This window comes from Rhinoraja longicauda, chromosome 1, assembly GCF_053455715.1.
Source record: "Rhinoraja longicauda isolate Sanriku21f chromosome 1, sRhiLon1.1, whole genome shotgun sequence".
Classification (NCBI taxonomy): Eukaryota; Metazoa; Chordata; class Chondrichthyes; order Rajiformes; family Arhynchobatidae; genus Rhinoraja; species Rhinoraja longicauda.
Window position 1 is genome coordinate 128,063,875 of NC_135953.1, and position 12,888 is coordinate 128,076,762.

Genomic DNA, 12,888 nt, shown 5'->3' on the forward strand with positions numbered 1-12,888 from the left:
TGTAAACAGATACTATATTATGAGTAGGCATAGATCAACTCCAATGTGCAAGTTTCACACTCTTATTGTGGGATGGTTCAATGTTTAGATAACTCTCTTTTCTTAAACTCTTTTTTAAAGAATGAAGACTTCCATGTGTAATGATGCAATTGCAAATAGATTAAAGGTTATGACTGGGGGATTTTTATGGTTGAACATCTGAAAATTTCCATTGCAGACTGAAATTACTGAAAAGTCCCATTTAAATAATGTATACCGAACATCTTAAAGGAAAATGCGAGATTAATTTTTGTAGCCAGCTGTGTGCAAAGAAGAAACTATTTGGTCAAGTCAAATAGACATAACCATTAATAAGCTTCCTGTCATTTCAAACATCTCTAAACTAAACAGAACTCTTTGTTTGTTGCTCAAGGAACATGGTTATATGTAAGGAGAGCATAGGAATTTGCATATGACTGTGTCCCAAACAATTGTCCTTGCCCTTCTTGGTGTTTGGAGTTACGGGTTTCAGAGGGGCTAATTAGCTAGTGTAAAATGTAAAGTAAGATAAACCCACCTTAACTGCTAGTCTCAATAGACAATAGACAATAGGTGCAGGAGTAGGCCATTCGGCCCTTCGAGCCAGCACCGCCATTCAATGTGATCATGGCTGATCATTCTCAATCAGTACCCCGTTCCTGCCTTCTCCCCATACCCCCTGACTCCGCTATCCTTAAGAGCTCTATCTAGCTCTCTCTTGAATGTATTCAGAGAATTGGCCTCCACTGCCCTCTGAGGCAGAGAATTCCACAGATTCACAACTCTCTGACTAAAAAAGTTTTTCCTCACCTCTGTTCTAAATGGCCTACCCCTTATTCTTAAACTGTAGCCCCTGGTTCTGGAATCCCCCAACATTGGGAACATGTTTCCTGCCTCTAACATGTCCAACCCCTTAATAATCTTATACGTTTCGATAAGATCCCCTCTCATCCTTCTAAATTCCAGTGTATACAAACCTAGTCGCTCCAGTCTTTCAACATAGGACAGTCCCGCCATTCCGAGAATTAACCTAGTCTCCTATGTTCTGATGGAAGGTCTCACCCTGAACCGTTAACCAACACTCTTTCTTTACAGATGCTGCTTGACCCTCTGAGTTCCTCTGTCAGTGTATGTTAGCTCCATACACAACACCTATAGTATCTTGTGTCCCCTATCCACTTGTAACTCTGCACTGAGGGGTAACTCTGCTGTAGTATTTTTATCTGAGCTTTTAGTGGTCCTTGATTTGACTTGTGCCTGGTAAAAAATAGTTTGAGGTGCCCGAGCTGAATTTCACTTCAGACTAGCAGTTTCTAGGGAGGATTCTTATAAACTAGGGTAAATTAGACGTGTGGTTCTCATGGTTAAAGATTTGGTCAGGATGTGACATTGAATCATTTAGGATTTTGACAAAATTGATCGAGTTTCTTTTTCTGGAAAATGTACATTTCTATCTCTTGGAGATAGCTGAAATGAGGAATATTATTGGATTGTGTACTCACAACGTCAGGTGAGTGATACAGCAATATACTAATGGCCAATTGGGTTGTTCGGCCTTTACCAACAATTGTGCAAATTGATCAATGGAAACCTAATTCTATAAGTAGACCTTTAAATTTGTTAGCCTTCGTAAAACAAAGGGTAGCATTAATAATCTATATACACTTTATGTTTTTTTTAAAAATTTCAGTCAAGTGTATAAGGTGTTCCTGAGTATTTTGCTGAAACACTTCACAATGCCATGAAAGTCTGTTAATTGATTAATTAATCTCAAATAAATCTAATTAGTTTATTATTAAAGGTTCTGTTTAAATATAAAAATGATCTGATTTGTACATGTTTTCTTGTACTAAATGGAAATGCATGTTACTAAGAACAGTTAGACGTGCTGCTTGGAGTTCTTCAAATGATAAACGTCATATTAGGTGTTCATTCTTCATACCGATCTATAGAAAAAATTATTGCACATTCTATAATTCGCCTACACATTGTCAAACCTAACATTGTTGAAAGTAGCGAAGTGACTATTTTGACATATTCTCTTTTGTAATTAGGGAAGTGGCACCAACGATGACACACTCATCAGGGTTATGATTTCAAGGAGTGAAGTTGACCTGATGGATATTCGTAAGGCATTCTATGACAACTATGGAAAAACTCTCCACAGTATGATCAAGGCATGACTGTAAAACAGAATGTGCCACCTAGTAATGGATCAGTCAGTGATGTGTCTTTACATAAAGTGGTGGATGTGGAAATATATTTAAAAATAAAGGAGAGGTAGGAGAATTAAAGGATTAGTTTTTTAAATATATCATATCATATCATATCATATATATACAGCCGGAAACATGCCTTTTCGGCCCACCAAGTCCGTGCCGCCCAGTGATCCCCGTACATTAACACTATCCTACACCCACTAGGGACAATTTTTTTTTACATTTACCCAGCCAATTAACCTACATACCTGTACGTCTTTGGAGTGTGGGAGGAAACCGAAGATCTCGGAGAAAACCCACGCAGGTCACGGGGAGAACGTACAAACTCCTTACAGTGCAGCACCCGTAGTCAGGATCGAACCTGAGTCTCCGGCGCTGCATTCGCTGTAAAGCAGCAACTCTACCGCTGCGCTAGAGTGGTTGATATCTGCAACATGCTGCCAGAGGAGATGGTGGGATCAGATACCATTAGTAATTTTATGAGACTTTCACAACAAAAGGCTTAATACAGTCTTAATACAGGTAAATAAGATGAGAGCAGATGAGCACTCATCTGTGGTGGGCCGAAGTGCTCATTTGTTTGTGTTACGACTTTGACTAATTAATACTAATGATTACTAATGAGTAATCATCGTCCTAATAAAAAAAATTGTTAGTTAGAGATCCAATTACAAAAGTGACAATTTAACTGTAATTTAAAAGTGACATGGTCCACCCCCAGAAGATAGATAGTATTCATTATTAGCTATATTATTTACAGGAAACGAGAATAAGGACAAGAGAAAAAGGTAACTTATTCTTAATTTTTCAATTTTTTTAAAGCATATGTACAAATAATAATAAACGACAAACTGGTTATAGAATTCTTATATAGCTTCAATGTTTAAATTTTTAAAGAAAAAATAAAGATGAAAAGAGACTGAAAAAAAAGACTATAAACTAATAGAGAGAAAGCAAAGAAAAAAGAGAATTACAAATATAAAGATTACAGGGATAGATTATGGGGATAGATCCAGGAGTTAGTGAGTATAGTTGTACATCCAACCCTAAACTCAAGTTTTAACTTTAGTTTTAAATTTTAGTTTTGTGACAAACCCATTTACTTTTTTAAAAATTCAATAAACGGAGACCATATTTAAAAAAAATAGATCTGGTAGGTCAATTAAGGCAAACCTTATTTTTTCCAAATGCAAGGTCTCGGTCATTTCCGTAATCCACATTTTAATTGTGGGGGTTACTGGTTTTTCCCAAAATTTAAGTATTAATTTTTTCGCAGTTATTAAACTGTAACTTATTCTTAAATGTTGAATTACTTGGAAATCAAAGCAGCTTGCCTGTGTAATTAATTTATGAATGGATTAAAATAAGTAAAGATAGGTAGCATGCAAAACAAAGTTTTTCACTGTACCTTAGTACACGTGACAATAATAAACCTAAACCTAAATATCCTGGTGTAGTTTAACACTAGCATTTTCCCAACTATGTGGAAAGTCACCTAATCTGCCCTGTCTTCTAAACATGAGCATTATCTGCATAATCACTGCTTTATCAGTCTGCTCTTGGTCAGTACTAAAGTAGAAATAAAACCTTCTCTCAAACATCAGAAATCAAGAATGATTTCTAATAAGGTTGCACTTCTTATTGCAGCCCTGTCCATCTTGAATAAAAGAGCCAAGTTCCACCATTAGGATAAAAGTGATTTGCCCCAAACAGAAAGATGGTATTTGCCAATGATCTCTAGTAAACTGAAGTTGATGGGAATCGAGAACAAAATCTCCACTGCTGGATTTCTGCCTTGCAAAAAGAATCATGGTTGTGATAGTTGTAGGCCAGTCATTACCTCCTGAATGTGCACGACTCGCCCAAGTTAATAATGAGGCCTTGCATGGCGGCCTAATCAGTTTATGGACAGCACTAAGATGTCCCATGATGTTTACCAACTACCTTGCCAATTATACTTGGACACATACAATGCGTTCTCTGAATCTGCAGTAATCGAGGTTTAGCTTAGTTGTTTGGCTTAGAGATACAATGTGGAAACAGGCCCTCCGGCCCACTGAGTCTGTGCCGACCAGTGATCCCCGTTAACTAGCGCTATCCTACACACACTTGGGACGATTTTTACCGAAGCCAAATTAACCTACAAACCTGTATGTTTTTGGAGTGTGGGGGGAAAGCAGAGCACACGGGGAGGGAAGGGGGGGGGGGGGGGGAGTGGAGAGAGGGGGGGGAGGAGAAACCTACATGGCCACGAGGGTAGAACACTCCAAAAGCATACAGGTATGTAGGTTAATTGTCTTGGTAAATGTAAAAATTGTCTCTAGTGGGTGTAGGAAAATGTTAATGTGCAGGGATCACTGGTCAGCGCGGACCCGGTGGGCCGAAGGGCCCGTTTCCGTACTGTATCTCTAAACTAAACTAAACATACAAACACCATATAGACAGCACTGTGGGCAGGATCGAACTTGCGTCTCTGGCGTTGTAAGGCAGCAACTTGACCATCGTGACCGTGCCACCCTATGTTCTTGTTATGTTCAACACGGCATAAAGATAAAGTACACTCACACGTTAGTTGCCTGAATCACACCAGCCTTTATTTACCCAGCATTCCTAGCTCAAGGAACGCCCACTCATTAACATGGCACATGAATATGCATGAATACATTACACTGCTCTCCCTTTTTTTAAGTATTAAATCCAAGTACTCAGTTACAATTTTGGTATTGTGATACTTGATTTACATCAATACTTTTAACCATATTTACAAATTTAACCTAGTTACTGGTTTGCGGTTCCTGCCTGATCGTTTAACAGTAACAGGTGCAACAGGCATAACAGATGTACATGTAGACTCAACTGTTGGCTTGTTTGGCTCTATGTTAGTACGCTGACCTTGACTAGAGAAGTCTGTCTCTTTATCTGTACTCACTGAATTTTGTGTATCAACCACAATAGTCTTTTCTAACTCACTTTCAGATGAATACTCAGGGATTAGGAATTCATGTTCAGTTTTCGGTTCGTCTTTGGCTGGAATCATTTGATCCACGTGAACACTTTTGATCTTGTCTCCAACATCCACTAAGTATCTTTTTGTTCCACACACTTCCACTATTTTCCCAACATCCCATTTGTCTCGACTGGACTTGTTGGGAGGACTGAGCACACGAACTTGCTCATCTGGCTTGAAGTTCCTCTCCTTTTTGTGGAAGTCAAAGTGGTGTTTTTGACTTAACTGTTTTTGCTCAACTCTCGAGGCCAAATTGGGTTGAACTAGACTTAGGCGTATTCTTAGCCTTCTCTTCATCAACAGTTCTGCAGGTGAATAACCCGTAGTTGTGTGTGGTGAAGTTCTGTACTTCAGCAAGAAACTAGCCAAACGATGTTTCATGCTGAGCTTTGAACTACCCTGCAAAACCTGTTTCTTGAGAGCCTCTTTGACTACTCTAACAGACCTTTCCGCCGCCCCATTGGAGGCTGGATGGTATGGAGGAACAAGTGTGTGTTTTACCCCGTTACGCTGCATGAACTGTTTGAACTGTTCTGAACGAAACTGAGGTCCGTTATCAGAAACAAGTTCTTCTGGTAAACCATGACATGCAAAAATTGATCTCAACTCGTCTATGGTACGCTCAGCAGTAGTGCTTGACCCCATATGCTTAGCCTCAATCCATTTGGAATGACTATCTACTAGCACCAGAAAATTATCATTACCCTTTTCACAAAAGTCTACGTGAACTCTCTGAAACGGTCTACTTGGCCATGACCAGGGTTGCAGTGGTGTTTTTGGTGGTTTACTGTGGCAATCTTGACACACGCTACATTTGCTCACCAGTGACTCAATGTCACTGTCTATACCAGGCCAATACACAAAACTTCTAGCAATTGACTTCATGCTAACTATGCCAGGATGTTCGGCATGAAGTTCGTACATAATCTTGTTTCTTAAAGACTCTGGTACAACCACTCTATAACCCCACTTTATGCATCCCTGCTCGCATGATAATTCGTGTCGTCGATTATAGAAAGGCTTCAGTTCCGAGTTTGATCCACTCTCGACTTCAGTCCAACCATTCAATGTCTGTTCATAAACACTCTTCAGCACAGTGTCCTTCACTGTTTCAGCTGCAATTTCTGTTGCAATCACTGGAAAGTCTTCATCTACGACTTGCAGTGTGTAGATTGAGTTCTCGCTTCCCACATCAGAGTTCTCATGGGGCAATCGGGACAACGCATCTGCGACTGCGTTGCATTTGGAGCTTCTGTACTCCACCTTGTAGTCATACTGGGACAACAGAATTGCCCAGCGCTGCATCCTTGATGCCGCCATGGAAGGTATAGCTGACTTGGGACCCAGTATCGTGAGTAGTGGTTTGTGATCAGTCACAAGGGTGAATGGTCTGCCAAGAAGAAACTGGTGGAATTTCTTGATTCCGAACACAATGCTGAGTGCTTCCTTCTCTATCTGTGCATAGTTGCGCTCACTTGGTGATAGGGTGCGGGAGGCAAAAGCAATAGGCTTTTCCTGTCCGTCATCCATTACGTGGCAAATCACTGCACCTACACCATAACTTGAAGCATCACAAGCAAGTTTCATCTCGCGCGTCGTGTCGTAGTGAACAAGGAGTTTGTCACTTGTCAGGTTTTTCTTGCAGATGTCGTATGCATGTTGTTGTTCCTTTCCCCACATCCAATTCTCATCCTTTTGTAACAGATGATGTAGTGGCTTTAGCACGGTTGCTAAATCTGGAAGGAATCGTGCATAGAATTGCACCATCCCAAGGAATGATCGTAGCTCTGACACATTGTTGGGCGTTGGAGCATTCACAATTGCTTCAATTTTCGCCTTCACAGGGCGCAGTCCGTTGGAATCTACTTTGAGTCCAAGGTAGATCACCTCTGATTGTGCAAATGCACATTTGCTCTTTCGTAATTTTACGTTGTGGCAGTTCAATCATGTGAGAACTTGCTCGAGTATCTCCAGATGTTCTTCCATGCCCACTGTGAATATCAGTAGATCATCCTGGTTGCACACACAGTTCGGAATGCCTTGCAACATTTTGTCCATGACGGACTGAAAGATTTTCGGGGAAGATTTCACACCATAGGGCAGCTTTGTGTATGAATACAAGCCCTTATGGGTGTTGATGGTCAAGCACTGCTGACTTTCTTTGTCAACATTGAGTTGGGCATAAGCATGAGACAAATCCAGCTTAGTGAAGACTCTTGCTCCGCTAAGTTCTGCATACAGATCCTGCGAGGTTGGCAAAGGATACTGTTCGTCATCAACAGATTGGTTGATTGTGACTTTGTAGTCACCGCATAGTCGAACAGTTTTGTCAGCCTTAAGCACAGCCACAACTGGCGTTGCCCAGTTGCTCTGGTCTGTCTTCACGAGTACTCCATTCCGCTCCAACCTGTTGAGTTCTTCCTCCACTTGTTGCTTTAGCGCATATGGTACCGGTCTTGGTCGATAATATACAGGTGTCGCATCTTGCTGCAGTCGAATGTGTGCAGAGTATCCTGTTATTCCCGTGTAACTGTCAGCAAATATTTCAGCGTGTTTGCTAACGACATTTTCAAGACGTGATTTGGACACATCAATGCTGAAAATGTTCTTCCAGTCTAATTTTATTTTACGCAGCCAATCCTTTCCAAGGAGGGTTGGTTTATTTCTGTAGCTGGCCACTATGATGGGCAGTGTTACCGACTGTCCATTACACTGAACTTCGCAATCCATTTGTCCGCACGTCTCCAAGGCTTCGCCGGAGTAGGTTCTCAACTTGACCTTACTCTCGGACAATGGTGTCTGTGAGAACTTTGTTTCGTACAAGTCTTTGCTCATGACCGAACAGTCAGCTGCCGTGTCAATGCACATATCAATTAACTGTTCATTAACCAATAGTTTAATTCGAAAGTCCTTGTCTTGGCTGGTTGTAGGCTTATTGACATCAGTAGCATGAATGATGTACAACCCAAGTTCATTGTCATCCGGGTTCATCTCTAAGTTGTGAACTCCTTTCTGGTGTTGTCGTGTGTTTCCCACTGTAAGCTTGGCCCGACATGCTGAGGCGATATGACCTTTCTTCTGGCAGTTATAGCACTTAGCTGTTTTGAACTGACAGGATTGGGATGGGTGATTACCGTTGCAACGATAACAACTGGCTGCACTCGGCTCCCCGCCATATTTCGGTTTCAGTTTGGCCCTAGGCGCTGCTTTGTGAGTATACACGGCCACTGCAGTATGTGGTGAACGAAACTCGCGAGCATTCTTTGATGCCATCTCCATCGTAGTAGCAATCTTGCATGCTATCTCAAACGTAAGATCAGGAGTGCTCATGAGTCTGGACTGAATTCGTTCGTCCACTAGACCACAAACAAATCTGTCGCGTAGTGCGCGTTCAAGAAAGGCTCCAAAGTTACAGTGCAACGTTAAGTTTTTTAAGGCAACAATGTACTCACTGATTGTCTCGTTTTGCTTCTGGTTTCTCGTGCCGAATTTGTAGCTTTCTGCAATTTCCAGAGGCTTTGGGTTGAAGTGCTCCTCCAACTTCTTTCTAATGTCACAGAATGGCACATCTTTTGCCTTTATGGGCGCAAGGATATTCACGAGTATGCCGTACACTTCAGGTCCGATCTCCGTGAGCAGAATCGCTTTCATGCGTTCACGAACGGCCCTGTTTGTTTCAGCCACTACCTTTCCTTCACCACTGGTCTCTGTGATGTTGTTTGCCATGAAGAACATGTTTGCTCTCTCCATATATGAGCTGAACGGCTCTCTACTTTTGTCAAAGATGCCCAGGCTTCCGATATAGCCCGTGGATGCCGCCATTTTGTCCCTCTCTTTTTTTCTAAACAAAAGGAACGAGGAGAGTTTTTTTTTTTCTTGCACAAGCTCAGATTTCCTGCCTGTTCTGGTGTAGCAAAGCACCTAAAACTTAGCAGTACAAAAGCTATGCAAAACAAACTCAGTCTCCTCCACAATCCCGTCCTCGTCGCCAATTTTGTTATGTTCAACACGGCATAAAGATAAAGGACACTCACACGTTAGTTGCCTGAATCACACCAGCCTTTATTTACCCAGCATTCCTAGCTCAAGGAACGCCCACTCATTAACATGGCACATGAATATGCATGAATACATTACAGTTCTCTACATTGTAAGGTGATATGCAGCTATGTATACTGTAGCTTCTATGTCATGGCTTCATCTAAAACAAGCTGGTGTTGATGTTGCCACACAGGATTTATTCTCAACCTGGATTGTTGAAATGGTTTCTGAACACAACAGCTCAATTTTCACGAACAACCATTAACGGGTTCCTTTTCTTTTGCAGAGTGACACATCAGGTGATTACAGAAATGTCCTTTTAAGCATGTGTGGCAGTGAAGATAATTAATGTTCCTTTTGAAGTAATGAATTCCATAGTCAGTATTGAAGTTTTAACCTGTTAATTGCTTATCAAAGTACAATTGCAATGCAAATGCTTTAATGAATTATAGCTTGCAAATCATGTTAAGATATATCTAATCTCAAATGAGTTCCTAATAATGTCTTATTGGAATTTTGCAGTTTGAATGTTGCAACTGTTTACTACCAAATCCAATAATTAACACAGTAAATAATTAAAACAGTTTTATTTGTTGTAATAGTATTTCTATGAAATGGAATGGATAACTGTAAACTTGCTTTGGATACCATAAGGTAACTAAGTTCCAATATGAACTGGGGAACTACTTCATTTTATAAGATTAGTCATCCAGAGCCATGAATTCAAGTCCCAATATAAATTTGAATACTTAAATAAAAAAAGAAATCTTGAATAAAAATGCACCATAAAGCTGTATTAAAATCTATATGGATTATTAATATCCTTTTATGGAAGGAAATTGTCCATCTTTCTCTGGACTTTAGGCAGGCAGCAACTCGTATCTGTCCGAGCAATGGGCATGCAAATCAACTTAGTTCAAGAGAAAGTAGGATTAGGATCCAATTCTGGCATTGCCATCAGTGACTAAATTCAATAAATAGATAATTAAGGAAGTTTGTCATTGCACTGTCCCTGAGAAAATGGGGATTTCAATGCACTTATCAAATTACTGAGATTAATAAATATTCAGTACTAAAACGTTTTTCAGTCTGAGCAATGGACCAACTAAGTTTTTTAATTTTGTTATTGTTGACTTTTTAAGGAATGATTTATGTCGTATTTGTTTGCATCTGGAAGACCACTGGATAATATTTCTATTGGGTTAGTATGAAGATCGTTGGGTGGTTGGATGGTTGTTCAGTATATGTAAAATCATTAATTGTGATGTTGATCTTCATAATTGGCAATATACAAGGAACCCTTTTGGAATTAGTTTTTTCTGGGAACATTTCTAAGCTTTATTTAATAGTTTATGCGCTACTGCATTGTTTCAATTAATCCAAGGGATTAATATGTAATATGGGCACTCTTACATGTTATTATAATGTTTACATAGCTGAGGTAAACTATGGCTATAAAAGAATAAATGTCTGCCAATTGCTTTTCACTTGTATGCATCGTTTCTCAAATAAATCTGTGGAAAATATGAATCGGTCGCCTTTCCTTTCCTCCCCTAGCAATGAAGGCAAGCATACCATACGCCTTACCACCCTATCTACTTGTGCTTCCACTTTTAGTGAGCTATAAAATTGGACTCCAAGGTCTCTGCACATCAATGTCATTAAGGATCTTCCCCTTTTGATTTTATACAGTTCTCTCAAATCAGCCCTCAGCCTCCTGCGCTCCAAGGATTAAAGTCCTAGCCTCCCCAACCTCTCCCTATAGCTCAGCCCTTTCGGGTCTTGGCGATGTTCTTATAAACCTTCACTTCACCCTTTCCAGTTTAATTGTATCTTTCTATAGCAGGACGAACAAAACTGAACACAAAACACCAAGTGTGGCCTCATCATTGTCTTATACAACTGTAACATAACATCCTCAACATAAAGGCCAATCTGCCAATAGCTTTCTTCACCACCCCATCTACCTGTAATGTCGTTTTCAGAGAATCATTGGGTATTTACGGTGCAGCAATGTGAGTGATTTAGTACACATTGCTCTGATGTATAGAGAGAGTTGGCATTTTAACATTAAAATTTGCTGACACTTTCCTTGTGAACTGCACATGATAAAAGTTCATTGCATTGTGATTAATTTATTAGCAAGGATTGAGAATTAACTAATTGGGATAAAAGAGCCATTTTCATATTAGCAAAGAATCTGCTAACATAAAGGCCAATCTACCAATAGCTTTCTTCACCACCCCATCTACCTATAATGTCGTTTTCAGTGAACTATGTACTTGTGCTCCTAGATTCCTCTGCTCTATAACACTCCCCAGACCACTAGTGCTTGTTGTGAAGGTCCTGCCATGGTTCAATTTCTCAATACAACACTGCACATTTATCTGAATTAAACTTCATTAGCTGTTCCTTGGCCCACTTACCCAGCTGATCAAGATCCTGCTGTGATTCTTAATGGTACCACGTATTTTAGTGTGATCAGCAAACTTTTTTTGCATGTGTTTGCATGTGTATCTCTAAACGAAATTAAAAATATTCATATCTCAAAAGATAAAAATCAGGAAGGAATAGTTTTCCTGCTTGGTTAGGTGGACATCATCTAAGGCTCTTACACAATACTGGGGCAGAAATGTTAAATTCCTTAAAATTTTGCTGTTTAGTTTGAGATCTTTCAAGTAATTCGTAGAGATCCAGGTAAAGGGAAACTTCAATTGAAAATGTCAACTTTCCTGCATCTGGGAGACAGACCCCATGAGTATCCATGAACCTCTCCCCTCCACTATCCCTGGCCTGGCAATTTCCTCTTCCTCTAATCCTAGCCTGGTTCTTTCACCTTCCTTATTTCCTGGCCTGACTCTCCCCTCCTTCATCTCTGTTATTGCTCCTTTCCCCCCATCTCCATCACAGGCCTGACTCTTTCTGGTCTCCTCCATTCTTGGCATGATTTGACTCTTCTCCTCCCCCTCAATACTGGCCTGGCTCTATCCACTACTCCACCTTCAACCTGTACTTTACTGTTACATCGATGACTATACTTTTGACATTTTGTATTATGCACCATGAATTTGAGGGTATTCTCAGCATCACATGTGGAATATAACGGGTTATAACAGAGTTGGTGTGCCTAATTACGTCCTCTTCCATATCCTCCACTGTTCATCTCTTAGTCATAGTCAATCATACAGCATGAACACAGGCCCTTTGGCCCACGTTGTCCATGTCGACTAAGATGCCCCATCCACGCTAGTCTTACCTCCGTGTGTCTGTCCCATTATCCTGCCTAAGCCTTTCCTATCCATCAGCCTGTCCAAATGTCTTTTAAATGTTGTTATGATACCTGCCTCAACTACCTCCTCTGGCAGCTTGTTCCATATATCCGCCACCCCCCCGTGTGAAAATGTTTCTCGGGTTTCTATTAAATCCCCTCTCATTTTAAACTTGTTCTCTGGTTCTTAATTCCCCTCTTTTGGGTAAAAGACTGTGCAATCTTCTCTATCTCAGTGATTGTAGGTCATTCCAATTGGTCTATAATCAAGGTATTTATACATTATTCTCCCTGCAAAATACCTCAAGCATGTTTATTTTTATAATCAAAAGTTA

At 40.3% G+C, this 12,888-nt stretch overlaps 1 long non-coding RNA gene across 2 annotated transcripts in view; it reads left to right on the forward strand.

Moving 5' to 3' along the window:
• Window positions 1–9,358: 9,358 nt before the first annotated feature.
• The window catches only part of LOC144597306 (uncharacterized), an 81,171-nt gene continuing 77,641 nt past the window's right edge, over window positions 9,359–12,888 (forward strand). For both annotated transcript variants that reach the window (XR_013547732.1, XR_013547731.1), the window contains exon 1: window positions 9,359–9,584. This is a non-coding gene — a long non-coding RNA (uncharacterized LOC144597306). The remainder of the gene's footprint in view (window positions 9,585–12,888) is intronic.